The sequence below is a fragment of the Adiantum capillus-veneris genome, chromosome 30, assembly GCF_014529385.1.
Source record: "Adiantum capillus-veneris isolate H3 chromosome 30, ASM1452938v2, whole genome shotgun sequence".
Taxonomy (NCBI): Eukaryota; Viridiplantae; Streptophyta; class Polypodiopsida; order Polypodiales; family Pteridaceae; genus Adiantum; species Adiantum capillus-veneris.
Genome location: NC_140960.1, coordinates 66,225,391 through 66,243,344, shown reverse-complemented (window position 1 = coordinate 66,243,344; position 17,954 = coordinate 66,225,391).

The following is a 17,954-nucleotide window of genomic DNA, read 5'->3' as shown; positions in this document are numbered from 1 at the left end:
CCTCCTAGAGAATACTCTGATGTTGCAAAAACCATTATTTTTGCAAGTTTTCTTGACCTATTGGAGCAAGATGGAAACACAACATCAATGCATGCTTCCACTCACCAAGATAGGACTGAACATCACCAAAAATCAGATCAGGGGAGTCAATCTGAGTGTCCAAAATCAGATCGGGGCAGTCACCCTGAATGTGGAAGACTTCATGTTTTAAGTAAGGGAGATGGCATTGATGCTGATATGTTTGTTGTTGATTCTAAGCAAGTTTTTGATCCAATTTTGAAGCCTGAGACGTACTATGGAAGTGATCCTATGGACCAACATAGAGATTTTCTGATAGGTGGAGTGGAATTTTCTGATCTAAAAACAATGTTGCAAGTACTTGATTCGAATTCTGATGTGATGCAGCAAACTCCAAGATTTCTTGGAATGCAAAAACAGATTTGTTTGATTTGAGAGACAAACTCAGATTTTTATGATGTTTTTGGGGAGGAACTTGAACAAACTATTGTAGATTTGCCAAATTTGTGTGAGGATGATGCTACTACTGTGTTTTATCGCTCTGAATCAATTCAGATTAAAGCAAAAGAAGATCAGATTGGTTATTTTCTGAATTTGCAAATTCAAGAAAGTTGGTTTTTGGAGCCTAACTCAAATTTTGAAGCAAAGTATAAGTGTTCTAAGATGTTGCAGATGTTGACGACGCATTGCTTGATGGTTGCAAAGAGGTTTTTTCATTTGAACCAATTCTAGGTCATTATGAAGTGCAATTTGATTCGTTGGAAGTGTTATTTGCTGCAAATTGGTGGCTAAAGCTGATCATGGAGATGTATCTCAGCTGTATGAGCTTATTCTCAAAGTTAGAAGTTGCCGATATTCAAAATTTTGGAGTTTTTCACGATCAGATTTCTATGTTTGAAGTACATGTTACTGATGTTCTCAATGCAGAAGTTGCAAATCATATTTTGCAGATGCACAATGTTGAGGCTGATGACTCAATGATCCATATTTCATATTGTTTAAAACAGATTTTGCAGATTGATGATCAGGCAAAAACAATTTTTTCCTTGATTTTGCAAAAGTCACGTGGAAATCAAAGGGATATGAAATTTTGGATCCTTTTCATGACAAAATTACAGAGTTTGCTGAATAGAATGATTGATTCCTATGGAAGGAGTTGTTCTATCTCTGATTTACCTAAAATTCTTGATTTTGAAGAGAAGGACTTTATTTCAGATTTGGAGACAATGCTAACTCAATGTTGGAAGAGTTTTGTCTATTGGAAAAGTTTTTATGAAGCAGATATTGCAGATTTTCAGATGGATACAATATTTTGGATGCAATATCAGAATTCTGAATTTTTGATGCAGATATCAGAATTTGCAGAGATGAAGATGCTCTTGAAGCTGAATTTATTTTCAAGAAGATTCAGTATGATTGTTGATTATTGGTTTTACAAGTTTATCTTGTATGAGGAGGATTGGATGTGTTTGTATATGATGATGTCAGAGTATTGGCATGTTGCTATATATTGGTGCACAAGTAATTCACTTGATCTAGTGAGGTACTGCGCAATACTTTGGGATATCAATGTAAGTTTTTTGGGAATTATTGGGCGGTGTCTAGTTGTTTTGTATGGTGTATGTTGTGTATCTTGGATTAAGTTCCAGGCACTACACTTTGCATCATATAGGGCTATTAGCACTGATATTTTGGAATAAGGCATTTGACTTTGATCAAGGGATGTGTGGATCCGAGTCGAATTTCTATGAAATCCACCACCGGGCTGTGCCATGTGTTGACAGGCATATCAGAGTGTCAATTTAGTAGTTAGTCGGAAGTGCTTCATCGGATGTAGTCAGTCGGATCATAGTTAGTCGGATTATTGCCGAGTCTGATATTAGTCAGTCGGATCATAGTTAGTCGGATTATTGCCGAGTCTGATATTAGTCAATCGAAATCTCTGATTATCTGATTATCTGATTATCTGATGTCTGATTCTGGTAAGTCGGATTTTGGTAGGTCGGATATTGTTAGTAAGTCGGATTTTAGTAAGTCGGATATTGTAGTGTGCCAAGATTCAGGTTGTTACAACTGTATTCAGGCCGAGCAGTTCATAACTGTGGTTTGGTGTCTTTGTGAGAGAGAGAGCACGACTTGTAACCAAAAGTGCTGATGTTGTAAGCTTTCTTGAAGATGAATACGAGTTCTGAGTTTGCCATAATCTCTTCTCCTTGCTCTGTCTGATCTTGTCTCTGTGTTATTCTGCTGAGTCTGATTCTTGTATTAAGCCTTCTGAGGACTGTTTAGCTTGTTTTTCTTTATGTGTTGTTGAACCGCAACAGGCGCACACACATTTTCCAAACAACGAAAATTTTGAAAAAACATATAAGTTTTGTAATTTTATAAATTTTATCAATTAAAATTTATCATCATTAATAAAGAAAGATAATGTCATCCGATCATTAAAAAAAGAGTTATTTTGATTTATGTTATTTTATTATTATTTTTATGTAGATTAATTTAGAAATTAATAAATTATGTTGTTTTTTCTAGTTGTGACTTATCGTAGGTGTTGTAAATGTAAATTAAAATGTTTATAGTGTTAGGTTCTAATTACCTTTGATTAACTTCATGCATTTTGCAAATCGTCGATCGGCGTTGTTATGTCGATCGCTTATGAGAAATAGACGTTATGTCGATTGGGTGTAATTGCCCGCTTTGGGCTATTCGCTTAATTAGGGTCAGCCCCTTAAGGCTAGTCATTTAGGTAATCAATCACTTAACCAATTAAAACTAGTCCGTATTTAGGTTGTTGAAGGCTAGCTACTTAGATATTCAATCGCTTAGCCGATGTAAAACCACTTCGTACCAATGGCCTTTTTGCCAGGAGGCAAATCACATAAAGTCCATGTGTCATTCTCTATAAGTGCATCATATTCTAATTTCATGGCAGCAATCCAATTTTCTGAATCCTGTGCTTCATCAAAAGACAGAGGCTCCTCAACATCATGTAAACTAGACACAGCCAAAGCATAACAATCTGATGCATAAGATGCATGGCGAGAGCCTGAACGAGTACGACTAGATAAAGGTGCATCCAATTTACTGTCACGCAAAGTGTGCACCAGCCATTTTGGCATACCTCTAGCCTGCTCATTTTCAGCCCTTTCCTCATCAAGTACATCATGTACATCTGCATCAGTAATAGGCTGTTCTAAAACATTTTCAGAAACCCCCATAGGCTGTACATTTGCCTCATTGGAACTTACATTCATATTTCCACCACTGAAAAGAGGCAACAAAGTGTCATAAATGTCCTGTGAGCTTACATTACTGTCTCTAGTACATGACAGCAAGGGCTGAACAGAATCTTCCACAAACACTACATCCCGTGAAACCAGAATACGTTTTGTTTGCGGATGATACAACCTGTAACCTTTGCTTTCAGCACTATAACCAACAAAAATACATTTGACAGCTTTATCATCCAATTTTCTGCGCTGCACTTGTGGCACCAAAGCATATGCCAAACAACCAAAAACACGCATGTGCTCAATAGAAGGCTTTCTATCATGCCATGCTTCATATGGAGTAATAGACTGCAAAGCTTTCGTAGGACACCTGTTAAGTACATAAGTGGCACACATGATGGCCTCAAGCCAAAAAGAATGCGGCAAAGCTTGACTTTTGACCATACATCGTGCCATTTCCGTTAGTGACCTGTTTTTCCTCTCAGCAACACCATTTTGCTGAGGTGTATAAGGCACTGTACATTGGTGTTTTATCCCACGACTAGCCAGAAATGCATTAAATTCATGAGACATATACTCCCCCCCTCGATCGGAACGGAGGGTGCCCATAGTACATTTTGAGACATTTTAAGCCATAGCCAAAAATTGTTTGAAGCACATAAAAACTTCGGACTTCGCTTTAAGCGGAAATACCCATGCATGCCTGGAGTAATCATCAATGAAAGTCACGAAGTACAGGTAATTGCCCAAGGACGGAGTTTGCATGGGCCCACAAACATCACTATGCACAAGCTGCAACCTGCATGTGGCCCTAACTGAACCATCCTTTGGAAACTTAGAACGCTGCATTTTACCCAGAATACAGCCTTCACAAACATGTTTGACAGGTTCTTCAAGAGGCGGCAAAGAAGCAACCATATTAGATTTCTGCAAACGCAGCAAACTGGCAAAATTCAGATGACCAAAACGTGCATGCCAAAGTTTTGCATCTGAAATAGCCCTTGAATCTGCAACAGCATTTGCAAAATTTTGTCCACACTTGTCATACAAAGTGAGCTTATACAGCCCACGGCACAAAAGCCCAGATGCAACAATTTCATCACCAAAACTGAGATCATGAACTGTACATCTGTCATCCACAAATTTGACTACAAGTCCAAGTCTAGCAAGTGCGGATACATACAAGAGATTCTTCTTGATCCCAGGTACATAAAGTGCATCAACAAGTGTGAAGGAACTGCCATTAGCAGCAGTGAGCACAATCTTTCCAACTCCCTGAACTGGATAAGAGGCGTTGTTGGCACAAGTGACTGAATTCCCATGAGGGACAGACTCGAGAGAGGTAAACAATTCACGATGTGAGGTAATGTGCTTTGTAGCACCACTATCGAAATACCACACATGTGAATCTGTAGCAACTGACAAGCATGCATCATGGACAACAGGATTGTAAGTGCACTCTGCGCTAAAAGCCCCTTCTGCATCAACATCAGCATCACAATCTCCTTTCACAGAAGACTCAACAATGGCTGCATTTGTAGTGGAACCAGCATTTGCAGTGGAACCACCCTCTTTCTTCTTAGCCTCTTTGGCCTTCAACTTAGGACACGACTTGATCAAGTGATCATTGGCTTTACAATAATGGCAACGCATCTTCTTTTTGCCCTTATCACCAGAATTGCCAGACGAAGTGCTGCCACCAGAAGCATTAGGAACAGAATTTTTGCCACTCGCAGCAGAACCATAAGAAGTGGCTGCATTACTGTTACCACCCTTTCTTTGAGAAGCAATAAAAGCCTGTTCAACTGCACGCTGCCTAGTCCTGTTTTTTCTAGAAAGTGACTCTTGCAACAGCAATGTGCATAATGCATCAAACTTGACAACTTCAGGATTTCCTTGGGTCATCAGTCTCCAAGTACTAGCAAAAGTCTGGTAGGAATCTGGTAAGGCATCAAGAACAGTCTGCACAAGGGAACTGTCCGAAATGACTTCACCTGCAGAAATGAGTTGCTCATTGATATCCTTGACACTAGCAAGGAAAGTGTCCATATCATCTTCCTCATGCATAATCTTCGACTCTAGATCTTTACGTAGCAAAGCAATTTTAGCCTCATTGCGGCTTGCATAAAGACCTGCTAGAATATCCCAAGCCTGTTTTGCAGATTTTGCTGAACGGATGTGAGGAATAATGGTGCGCTTCACAGACAACGCAATCAATGCATGAGCCTGCGCATCCTTAACATCCCAACGAGCTTGTTCTGCCGTAGGCAAAACAACTCTAACAGCTGCAATCCTTGCAGCAAGACCTGCAACATCCTCAACATCGCCTACATCTTCAGAACCAGGACGTACATCAATGCCTTGCACAATGTTCCAGACACCTTTTGACACAAGAACATGTTGCATCATATAAGCCCACATAGGGTAGTTGTCCCCATCCAACCTGTCCTCAGCAGCAAACATCTTGAACACATCTGTGTTGTTGTTGTCAGCCATGGTAAATGCTGCACCTGATGTGAAAACTGCCCGAAAATAGAAGAAATGGAGCGGGAACAACTTGTGCTATATAGCACAAACCGTAGAAGACTATAAGGCACCTGTTATGCAGAAAACGGCACTGACAAAAAATCTGCACAAAATGACGAAATAGCCTGTGCAGTACTGCTCGTAGTGGAAACGGAGGCCGAAATGAGCCCAAATCAAAATTCTGAGCAGACCGAGCTCTTCGAGTTCGCCCAAAATATTTGTCAACCTGCGAACGCTCGCCAAAGCTCACTGAAATCGGAGAAAGTGAGCAGGCGTGTGCTGGAGCAGCTGGCGACTAAGCCCAGGAGGACGTGACCTGCTCTGATACCAATTGTTGGAATTAGGGTTGCAGAGAAACACACACAGCTTGGAGAAGACGAAGGAAGCTCAAGGCACACAATTGAGAGTGTGTTACTTAGTGTGCAATGGAAAGATAGATAGCCTTAGAGTGATGGGCGTATATACAATGCACGGGGGAAAAAACCTCCTAAAGAGGGAAAAAATGCCCCGGCGGTCCTAGTGTGTTCACACACATCACTACCACATGTATATGGTAATATTAACTTGTTGGGATGAATACCTCTTTGACATGTGATTTATTTGTTCCACACCCGTCTAGTTTGGCTTGTGGAGTTGTAAGTCTTTGGGCAACAAGTTTGGTTTCCACACCCAAACTTAGTGGATCTCTTAGTTTCGGTTCTTGGTGTAGAACATACTTCCTTGGCTATAGCATATGAGTTGATTGTCGATCAAATTTGACATTCATATTTAGAATCCATACCCTTTCTTAATTGTATCGAGCGTGTATCATATTTGTAGGCATCCACATTTATGTAGTTGATTGTTGCTTCACTTGTCTTTGTTGGGCCTTTTTCTCATGCTCGTTATTCATTATGGATCTTTGATTTCTTGAAAGTTTTTTCTTGACATGCTTTGGCCTTTTAGTGGTTTTGTTAGTTTGTTCTTCTTGTGGGGAGGTTTTGGTATTTCATATCTACTTTGAATTGTTCTTGAGGTATTCTTTCAAATTCCCAACCTGTTTGGTTACTTGTTCTTTTTGCTATGTGTGCTTGGATTTTTGCTGAACTTTGAGTTGCTTTGGTAGCAGACTGGGGTCTATAAGGGCTTTAGACTCTTGGCTATTGCTCATGTTGTTTGGGTGGATGCTTCTTTTGTCTCCTCTTGGTATTTTTCCATAGCCACAACACAATGGTTGGGGTATCAAGGTTGAAAGTGTTTTCTTGACATGCTTTGGCCTTTTAGTGGTTTTGTTAGTTTTTTCTTCTTGTGGGAAGGTTTTGGAATTCATATCTGCTTTGAATTGTTCTTGAGTTATTCCTTCAAAATCCCAACCTATTTGGTTACTTGTTCTTTTTGCTTTGTGTGCTTGCCCTTTTGTTGATCTTTGAGCTGCTTTGGTAGGAGATTGGGGTCTATAAGGGCTTTAGACTCTTTGCTATTGCTCATTATATTTGGGTGAATGCATTTTCTTGTCTCCTCTTGAGGTTTTTCCATAGCCACAGTGGTTGGAGGTGTCGAGGTTGAGGCCTGTTTTGGGGTGATGATAAGCATTGACAACTTATCTAGTTCCGTATATCCGTTTGGGTAATTGGAGGTGTCAACATGGGAAAAGGTCACATATGCTCTTTGAGTTTCATTGCCATACTATACCTAATCATTCTCTCAATTGAAAAAGGCCTTATATCATTGCTACCAAAGCTTTCGGAATATCACCTTGGAGAAAATTGTAGTAGGTGGCAAGATCTAAAATCTATGGCTACACACAATGCCATTGATTGACATGGAATGTATTCATATCAAAGTGACTTGGTGCTACAAACGAGAGCGCGAAAGGCCCTGCAAATACCAAGAATAATATATTTCAAACCATAAAATACACTAATCGACATACCTGGCAATCCCATAAGCACATAATCGCGTGATACACGAACAGAGAGAGATAGTAGACGAGATAGAGCAAGGAGAACGTGCACATGTGCCTCCTAGAGTGGAGTGCCACACCGACGCGGCAAGAGAGAAAAAAGGAGGGGAGAGAAGAAACACACAGGCACTGGGCACAATCTCCCCCCGTCCAAGAGTGACCATTTCCCTCTTGAACGTATTTGATTCATAGATTTCTTGAATGGTCAAAGTGAGTACAAACTGGCCGGTTAGTCATAAATGGCCAAAGCTCATAAAAGAGCACTTGAATAATAAAATATAATATCCTTTTGCAATAGCCTAGCTCGATCAAGCCTTTTCCACCTGTCATCTGCAATAAATAATAAAATATCAATTCAATAACATACCTCTTCGTTGGAAAGCAACTGTCCTCACTTGCAAAGATAAGAAATCTGCAAACGATACTTGTCAAAAACAGTGATTAGAAATCTGTGTCAAAAAATAACATATAGTAAAAATAATGAAACTAAACAACATTGCTTATGCGTGCCGTCATCCACATACTGCTTATAATGTCCCATACCACAAGAATAAGTAGTATATGTCATATCCTAATGAATCAAGATATCATTGGTCACACTCATCATTCAATAATCTAATGTCATCAATCTCAAGTGCACTTCCATAATTACTATTGCGACAGAATCATTGTGTACCAATTCCAAATCCAAATCCAAATCCAAATCCAATTATCCTTCAATTTGTGTACCCGGGTAACAAAATCATACCAAATACAGTGGTGGCCAGCCACTGTAGCATAATTTTGTGATCGGTGTTGCCTAAACCGGCGAATCTACACCCGACATGCTGCCTAAATTGGCGAATCAGCACTTGTGCTGCCTAAACCGACAAATCTGCACGGATATTATGTAAAGTTCTAAATTTGTTGTGTGTTGTGTGCTGCCTAAATCGGCAAATCGGCATAGGATGAAGTTTACACACTGCCTAAATCGGCGAATCTGTGTGCTTGTGACCAATGGACCAAGCAAGGCATAAAAGAAAGCATTTTCCACATAATTGACACCAAATTAGAGTATGTTCCAGTACCAAAGCACTTACAAACTGTGGCTCGATATCCTAGAGCACCCTAGTTCAAATGAGGAACACCATAGCTAATGAATAATCATGACAATAAAAATTTCATACAGTGCAAGTAGAAAGCCCTTATCGTAGCAGCAGTGGAGTATACAGTTGGCAAGACAATGTAGATAAATAAATTTAAAAAAAAGGTTTGAAGTATTGGAGGGACATACCTGGAGGATATTCTGCATCTGAAAATGTATGTACCTGTGTGTTTGCCTGTGGAGTGAGCTATAATTGAAAGAGTCATAAGTTGGATGAGGAGGGTGTTGCAAATAGAATTTCTGTATAAACTAGAGAGAGTTGCGACTAATAGACTAAGACCAAAACATAGTGAATGGGGGTTTGTGATGTGATAGCATTGTAGTGAGCTTTATCGGCAAAAGTTTTACTCAAAGAAAATTTACTAAAGGCGATTGCCGATTCAATTCAACAACAATTTAATCGGATAGTAAGGACATTGACATTTTAAAAGGCAAAATAATAATAATAATGTAAAAAGTGGTATTGGCTGCTAGTAAAAGAGAATGAGAGCAGTCAACTTTGAGTGGATAATGAAGATGTTATATAAAGTTGTAGAATGATTTGTAGGGCGGGGAGGATCGATATTGGTCGTGCTTCAAAGTGGTACTAAGTGTAACCAATAACTGTTGGAGTGGGCTAAAAATAGGTCTCGAATGAGTCTCCAATTAACTTAGAATGGTGCTATAAATAATCAACATGAACTATCACCCATTGTTTGATAGATTTGCATACTTGATGCATCCACGAGCACATAATCGACGATATACACGAACACAGAGAGAGCGAAAAAATACATGCAAGCACACCTCCTAGAGCGGAGTGCTATGCCGGATTGGTGCGAGAGAAGGGAGGAGAAGAGAGAAGAAAGACATGAACACTAGGTTCAATCTCCCCCCGTGCAAGAGTGACCATTTCCCTCTTGCACGTAATTGATTTATAGATTTCTTGAATGGTCAAAGTGAGTACAAACTGGCCGGTCGGTCATAAATGGCCAAAGCTCATAAAAGAGCACTTGAATAATAAAATATAATATCCTTTTGCAATAGCCTAGCTCGATCAAACCTTTTCCACCTGTCATCTGCAATAAATAATAAACTATCAATTCCATAACATCGACACTAGTAGGTCGCACATGAGACACCCCGAATGCTGGCAAAATCTGTGCAAACTTGGCTGTTCTAGCCTCCCTTGCGCTATATGCATGTATTGCATCATCAAGACTACTCATCGCATATGGATGTGTCAAGGATGGCTATGTCCCTCTCACTTATAGGCCGAACTATACTTCCTTGCACCAACTCATCAACTTCTAGCATGAGCATATCAAAGAACTCCATGTTTCTCATCTCTGCATGTGTCTCTACGGAGTAGACCCACTCTACCTCTACTTGCACATACCCTGAGAACACATGTTGTGTCTCACTAGAGCACTATCGCTTTACCTTTGTCTCTACAGAGTCTATTGGCATCTCCAGTACAGCTAAATACTCTGTCTCGTAAGCATGGTGGAGCTCACCCACAAAGGAGACACGTTTCGTCTCTTACTCAAAGCATGCCAACAAAAACGAAACTATGTCATCTAGAACCTCAAAAAGATGCATATGATATACCAAGCCACTGCGGGCTCCTCTTACAATGTAATCAGGGGGAACACTAAAGGAAAATGTGACATCATCTTCACTGGTATATGAATCCACTGCTTAGCACGTGTGAAAACCTCATGTGTATCACACATAGATCTTCGTTGTTGCCTCATATGTCTGAAACAACGGCATCTATTGTGCCTTGTGTGACACAATGCCAACAATGCATATATCGGCAACTACGAGACCGTCGTCTCTCATGAGTCATCACTGTAGACTCTAAACTCTCTCACATGTCTGCTAAGTGGATGCCAAGATATCAAACTATGGCAAGAAATCCTGGGAGACATCTGACAGAGTCTCCCCTCAAGTACAATCTCTACCATAAACCATGCCAAACTGGAAATAGAGTGGGAGATAACTCGACCACTACACAATCATGGAAACCATGATCAAACGCATCAAAGCTTATGCTCACATATTCATAATATTAGCTCCACAAGTTGCTATGTCTGCAAGCATATAATTTGGGACAAATAGCTCAATTGAGCATAAAGCACATAACCATATAGGCAGGTAGTGTACAAAACTAGCTCAATATGCATCCCACAAGAGGAACTGTCTGCAAAAATTTGCAAAAACCTGTGAAACCTGTGACTGGCAAAGTCTATAGCCACACGAGCATATGAAATTCTTACTCCTGCGAGAGTGGATACAAGAACACTTGGCCGTGTCCAAGCTGACAAAACTTGTCAAAGTGGGAGTCAAACTCAACCACTAAACCATTAGAGAGTAAAACTGTAGATACGCATAGAAAATGGCGAGAATTTGGGAAAAATTCGACAAAGTTTCCCATGAAAATTGAGCGAAAACTCAAAAAATCTCACCAATACCGCATAAAATCATAGACAAACACTCAGTGTCTCAGTAAATAGATACGCATATGGCATACATGACATGTACCATAAGCATGGCAACTGAGCTCACTACTGCAGGAGTAGCTTTATGGACAACTCCGCATGTCCGAAACACCTATATACTTGTGAACATGGTACATGTGTGATATACATAGCTCAAGTTGTATCTGTAAATGCATACATAGCATAAATGGCACAAAATTGTGCTAAAACTAGTCTCCGAAACACCCCACACAGTTATGCAATTTGTACAAAATTGCATCCAGATGTGTAACAATCAGAAAGTCACATCCCAAAGCATCACTTGTATACACAAAAGCAAGGTGAATTCCCTCTCAAATAGCCATACATAGCCAGATGCAAACTGCCAAGCTTGGATATATCAAGGTTGCTACAGGCTGCTGCAAAAAATTCAACGCTCAAAATTTAAAAATTTTGATATGAACACTGTATCTAGAACTTGCCAAAACCCTAAGATAGACTCTTGGACCACATATATTCGAGTCCGGGTGTGAGAGATATGCCAAAAGTATTCGTTTTCGGCCCAAAAACGCAACACAAACTTGCTAATGTTACACCTGCTATATTATAATCAAAATTTTAAAAAATGTACAGCACCATCTCATCCAAAATGTGCCAAAACCCCAACCTAGACTCTTGGATCATATCTATCTGACTTCGTATGACGGAGTTATGCAAAAACATTGTTTCGAGAGTCAAAAACATAAAAAACGAGCTGGAGCACTTCCTGCTCCTGCTTATGCTCTACAAAAGTCAGCAATGGCTTGGTACAAAATCCCTATTAAGATGAATATACATGCCTAAGCTCAGATCTGCAGTCTGGGCTTCTCTTGCACTGCAATCTGTGTGTACACGATGCCGGCATAAAAGCTTTCGTGTACACGAGCAAAATCGCTTGCAAACCTATGATGCACACACATTGCCAAGCTTCTCTCTTCTCCCTTTGCTTGTTGTTGCAAAGCCGTTGAGTCGATCATTCCACTACACCCACGCAAAACCGAAGCTTTGATCCTACTTGTGAGAGCTCTAGGTGCGAAAGCGATGCACAGTGCGTGCAGAGTGCGAGGGAGGAGAAGAGTAGAAGACACATTGTGTGGGTGGAGCAACCTCCAAGAATGTGGTGAGAAGCTCCTTATTCTTTCTGTATATGAAGAATAACAAATATGTATGTACGTACAGTGGGAGGTTGGACATCGAACGTCTAGGCCCAGGGCAAAGGTGCAATGCCTTTACCCCAACAAGTACATACAGTGGGTGGCCGGACGTCCGAGCAAAGGCGCAACTCCTTTACCCCCAACAAACCATTCCTTGAAGTAGATTTTGACCTTGTAGAATGGTAAAAAATGTGGACAACCCTTCACGGTTTTGTGATGAGGAAGATTATGATATAATGCCATTCATGATTATCCAACCTCTCATAAAATCAAGCTGTCTTTATATCTCCTAATGTGCTCGAACAAGATTTTGCAAAGAATGAGAAATAGGTGGAGGAATAGCGTATCCAAATAGACTTAGTAATGATACTTAAGAAGGTGCAACAACTTACTCTTACAAGGATCTTAATAAAATCAACAAGGACAGTCTTTGAGCTGGGGGATAATGAAGCAATGGATCCTTACATCTTGGCAGACCTAGCTAACAACAAAGTGCAATAGTATGTTCTAGTGGACTCTCGACCTCATGATAACATCATGAGCCATGAATCAAGTACTTGGTAGGAGTTGATCTACATCTAGAAAATATCACTATGATTGGCTTTGCAATAGAATGAACCAAGTGCTACAAACGGGAGTGTGGAAGGCCCTGAAAATACCAAGAATAATATATTGCAAATCATAAAACACACTAATCGACATACTTGGCAATCCCATAAGCACATAATTGCGTGATACACGAACAGAGAGAGATAGTGGGCGAGATAGAGCGAGGGAGAACGTGCAGATGCACCTCCTAGAGCGGAGTGCCACACCGGCACGACAAGAGAGAAGAGAGGAGGGGAGAGAAGAAACACATAGGCTCTGGATACAATCTCCCCCCGTGAAAGAGTGACCATTTCCCTCTTGCACATATTTGATTTATAGATTTCTTGAATGGTCAAAGGGAGAACAAACTGGCCGGTCGGTATGGCCAAAGCTCATAAAAGAGCACTTGAATAATAAAATATAATATCCTTTTGCAATAGCCTAGCTCGGTCAAGCCTTTTCCATTTGTCATCTGCAATAAATAATAAAATATCAATTCCATAACAGTTGAGGTCCGACCTAGCAGTTGTAGTGGGAGCATTTGCAGGAGGGATTGTTAGGCGCACGATGACTGGCACTAACATGATTCATAGAGGAGTTTTGTAGACCATACATAATTGTTTGCAGGATTTACATATAGGCACTAGCGTGGATACGTATGCTCACTTATCACTAGAGCCAATACGGATGCATGAAGATCGACTGAGCGAGCCAGTGGGTATAGGTTGAGAGAGTCTCTCACCTATTTTCTTGCACATACTAGTTGTTTAGCTAGTAGCACTCACTTATTGATGCATCGCCTTTAAGTGGGAGATAGTTGGAGTAAAGGCATTGCAGCTTTGCCTGTGGTCGGCGCCGGTGTTCGACCGCCTACTATATGTACTTGTTAGGGTAAAGGCATTGTGCCTTTGCCCGGGAGCTCCTCACCACATTTTGGAGGTTGCTCCACCCACATAGTGTGTCTTCTACTCTTCTCCTCCCTCGCACTCCGCATGCACCACACATCGCTTTCGCACCTAGCACTCTCACATGGTTCAAGGATTATGCTTCACCCCACATCGAGCGTTCTAGAACACAGTCCTCTTTTTGTACACTACCATTTTAGATGCTTTTCACATCCAAAGATGTATTTTGGTATTCATCCATATTGATATCTCGTGTGTCTGCCTTTTGGTCGAGTTAAAGTCTTCCCCATGGGTTTTTTTCTATATTTAGTGATTTCCTTTCAAGTTTGTGTGCGTAATGACACCCATTTTATTGAGGTAAATTTAGTCATAGTGCCAATCTTTAATCATTTTGATTTGATGCATGCATTGCCTTTTAATATGATATCATAGTTTTTCTTCCCTCAAAAGTCTACCACTACAAAGGTATGCTCATACTCAATACCACAGGAGGTTACGATGACTTGTTCCAATAGCCTCAATGGTATTTTAATGTAACCAACTACAAGCTAAAGGTTTATACATTTTGTCCTTAGTGCTGGCTTTTCCCATCTTTCCTGCACTTGTTTTGTGGCAAAGGAAACCCTTGCTCCATTGTTGAGTATTGCTAAAGCTTTCACATTGTTGAAATAAGCGGGAAAAGCTATGATATCATCTTCTCCCTTGCTATATTCTGCAACTTTGTTTATGGAAATTAACTATGACATCCTCTTTGGGTTGTCTATGTAATCCATCTCATTTTCAAGCAAACATATTCCTTCTACAATTCTCATTTCCCCGAGGTATGTTGCCAATTCTTTCCACAATTTAGGTTTTTCATTCTATAGATTCACTAAAGGAATTGTGTGTCTCACCAACTTTGACAACAACTCTTGTAAGTTCTTGAAATCCAATACTGGTGGTGCCGATTTTCACTATGAGGGATACATACATAAATGCATGTATATATATACATAGATACATACATACATGTATGCATGCATGCATACATACCAAAACGTGAGTCTACAAAAAAGTGCAATATGTTTGGCATTTTCTTGTGGGATTATAAACTCTAGGTTGGTTGCAAAGTCACTAAGAGAGATGATGTCATTCACTCATTAGACACTTCCTTCACTTGCACTAGGTCCACCCTCTTCAAATGCAAGAGCAAGATCACCATAAATATATCTATCTCTACCTTACTCAATTATATTCCTATTAAGCTCCATTCTACATTCATTAAGCTCGCTCCTAAGCTATCTAATTCTTTCTTCTTGACTTTGACTCTACTAAGACGTTATCTCTACAAATTGTTCATGCCCTTTGGTAGGAGTGCAATTGGCCTTTTTCTCAGTGGGGGAGGCATTTCCTCTTTGCAAGATTTTACTCATTCTCCACCTTGCCTAGGCCTATGCCTGCATTTTGTGTCCGGTCTTGCCAATCCACACGATGCTGCAACACCTGTTCCACGAAGCATTGTTGCCTTGAATAAATGGCTATTTTTATTTGGCATGCTTTGTTCTTAACAAATAAATTTTGTAGGAGCACATAGGGCGGCCATTTGTGTTGTAGATCAGAGAGCTTCAGTGGTGCCATCTCTTTAGCTCCCTGAAAAATATGAAAAAGAGTATCTTGAACGAAGAAGTGCACACGCAACTTTTACAAATCCTTGAGGCATAGTGGATCGCCTTCAAGCCCTTCATCTTCTTTTGCTTGGACTACAAAAGCAGTGGAATCTTGTTGATCATATCGGTGATGTTCCTCTTGTAACATACTTTGTGCTTTGACAGAGGGTAAAACCAATAGTTTAAGAACCCTTAAGTGGGAGCCCGATGCCTTTTTTGGCTGCTACAGGCTTTCAAGATCTATTTTGCGCAAGCGGTAGCATGGACGAAGGGCCACTTGCAACAAAAATACTGGCTGCGATGGTGCTTGACAACGAGTGCAGCATGAGTAGATGATGTCCTGTGTAAAAATTATAGGTGCTAGTAGCGAGACGACAAGGGGGATAATCAAAGACAATAGCGTCAGATGAGATTGAGCCCGTGCACTGTCTCATAGCAATGTGACACCTCTCCTTAACAGTGCCACCTCTAGGGCTTGCTTGTCTCAAAACGGGCACTTAAACCTATTAATTTTTGGGGCTCGTCCATCTTTGTAAAGGCAAACCGTCCCATTATTGGGCCTCGTTCCCCAGTGTATATCTTGGCTACCTTTAGGAAGGGGAATTGCAACCATTTTTTTTCCATCAAGGTGAGAGAAATTTAAACTAGAAAAAAAGAGACAAAACAACTATACATCATCATTCCGGTGGGGCATAGTACGTCCACAACATCATACTGGTTATCGAGTTTACAAAAATGTTCCGAAATGTACCAACTTAGAATGTTTGCAAAAGCAGCCCTTCATACAAAAAGGGAGTCCACCAATAGCTGGATCTTTTCCATGAAATTCCCTGCTAAACTGAGGGCTTGATACGCTTCTTGAATAGCTTCACGATTGGATGATAGAATTTACTCGATGGCAGGGAGCTTACCACGAATAGAATCTTCATCTTTGTCGACAGTAGAAGCTGGGAGTTTTGGCATCACACACAATCCGATTGTGCAAGTAATAGTGATTAATCTGATTGTCTTCATCTTGAAAACCTGCAAATTAAAATTACCAAACAATACTCTCAGGCTGGGAGCTTGGTAAGCCCTCTCGAAAAACATACAATTCCTTAATTTTCACACAATCCACAAGAATTCTCAGCTCTAGTCCTGTTCCAGAAGCTACTGAGAATGCTTACTGAATCCCCTAATAGTAGCTGCTTCTAAGAGACACTGACAACTGCAAATAGGGGGGAGAGGATCCAGCCAAACTGAGGACAGGAGAGAAATAAGTGGCACAAAGTTTCTACCTGGCGGCCACATCTACAACACACACCATTAGAGAGTCTGAGTTTCATACTCCTTTCACCTATCCAAATTGCGTTTTGGAGAATTAACCAGAGTAGAACATACTTTTTTAGTTGAATTGCACAATCCCATTTTTTAAAAAACTTAAAGTTCCATTGCCGTCGATCCAAATTGACTCCCCATCGTTTGTTCAGGGTGACATGAAGAGAAGGACTAATGTCATTGAGCGGGGCCTGGGGATGAATCAGTTTGAAACCTCCCTTCCATCCAAAGGCAAAAATATCTGATGAATCCCGAGGAGACAGCTTCCATTGGTTTACTTGAGGAAAAAGCTCCATTCTGGAATGGAGAAGGGTAAGTTCCCACGGTTGTTTGCAGACGAAATTCCAACAGAAGTTCCTCATCAAATTTCCATCGATGAAAAGGGGAGGACCAGAGGTCAGCCCACGCGGAGATGCCCTTATGTGGCATCTCAAAACAGTCCTTTGATGACGAGGGAGGATGGGGGGAATAGGGGAGAGGGGCCACTATATTGAATCATATTGCCTGACAGGGATAGATCTATTGGAGTTCCACAATACTCTAAGGTTTACTCGGAATCTTTTCCAAGCCCCCCATAGAGATTTGGAGAGGTCAGAACCTTTGGCTGAGAGTTGCACTGGTCCAAAAAAAAAAGTGATCCACCTTAGATTTTTCCAACCTTTATGGTCTGTTAAGAAGAAATTAGACAGGTTTCTAAAGAGCAAGATGGCCCACTCTTGCTTGGTGTTCATCAAAGCTCTGATAATAAGCTTAACTACCATCTTATTTGCCCAACCTTTTAGGTTGGGCACTCCTAATCCCCCCTTCTCCACGGGTAAACAACACACTTCCCATTTAACTCTAGCAAGACAGTGTTTGAAGGGATCACCTGACCATAGAAAATTGCTGCAATGTTTGCTGATGACCTTTAAGTGGGCATCAGGAGGGTGCCAACAACATAAGAAAAATAGAACATAAGTCATCAGGAAGTGATTAATGAC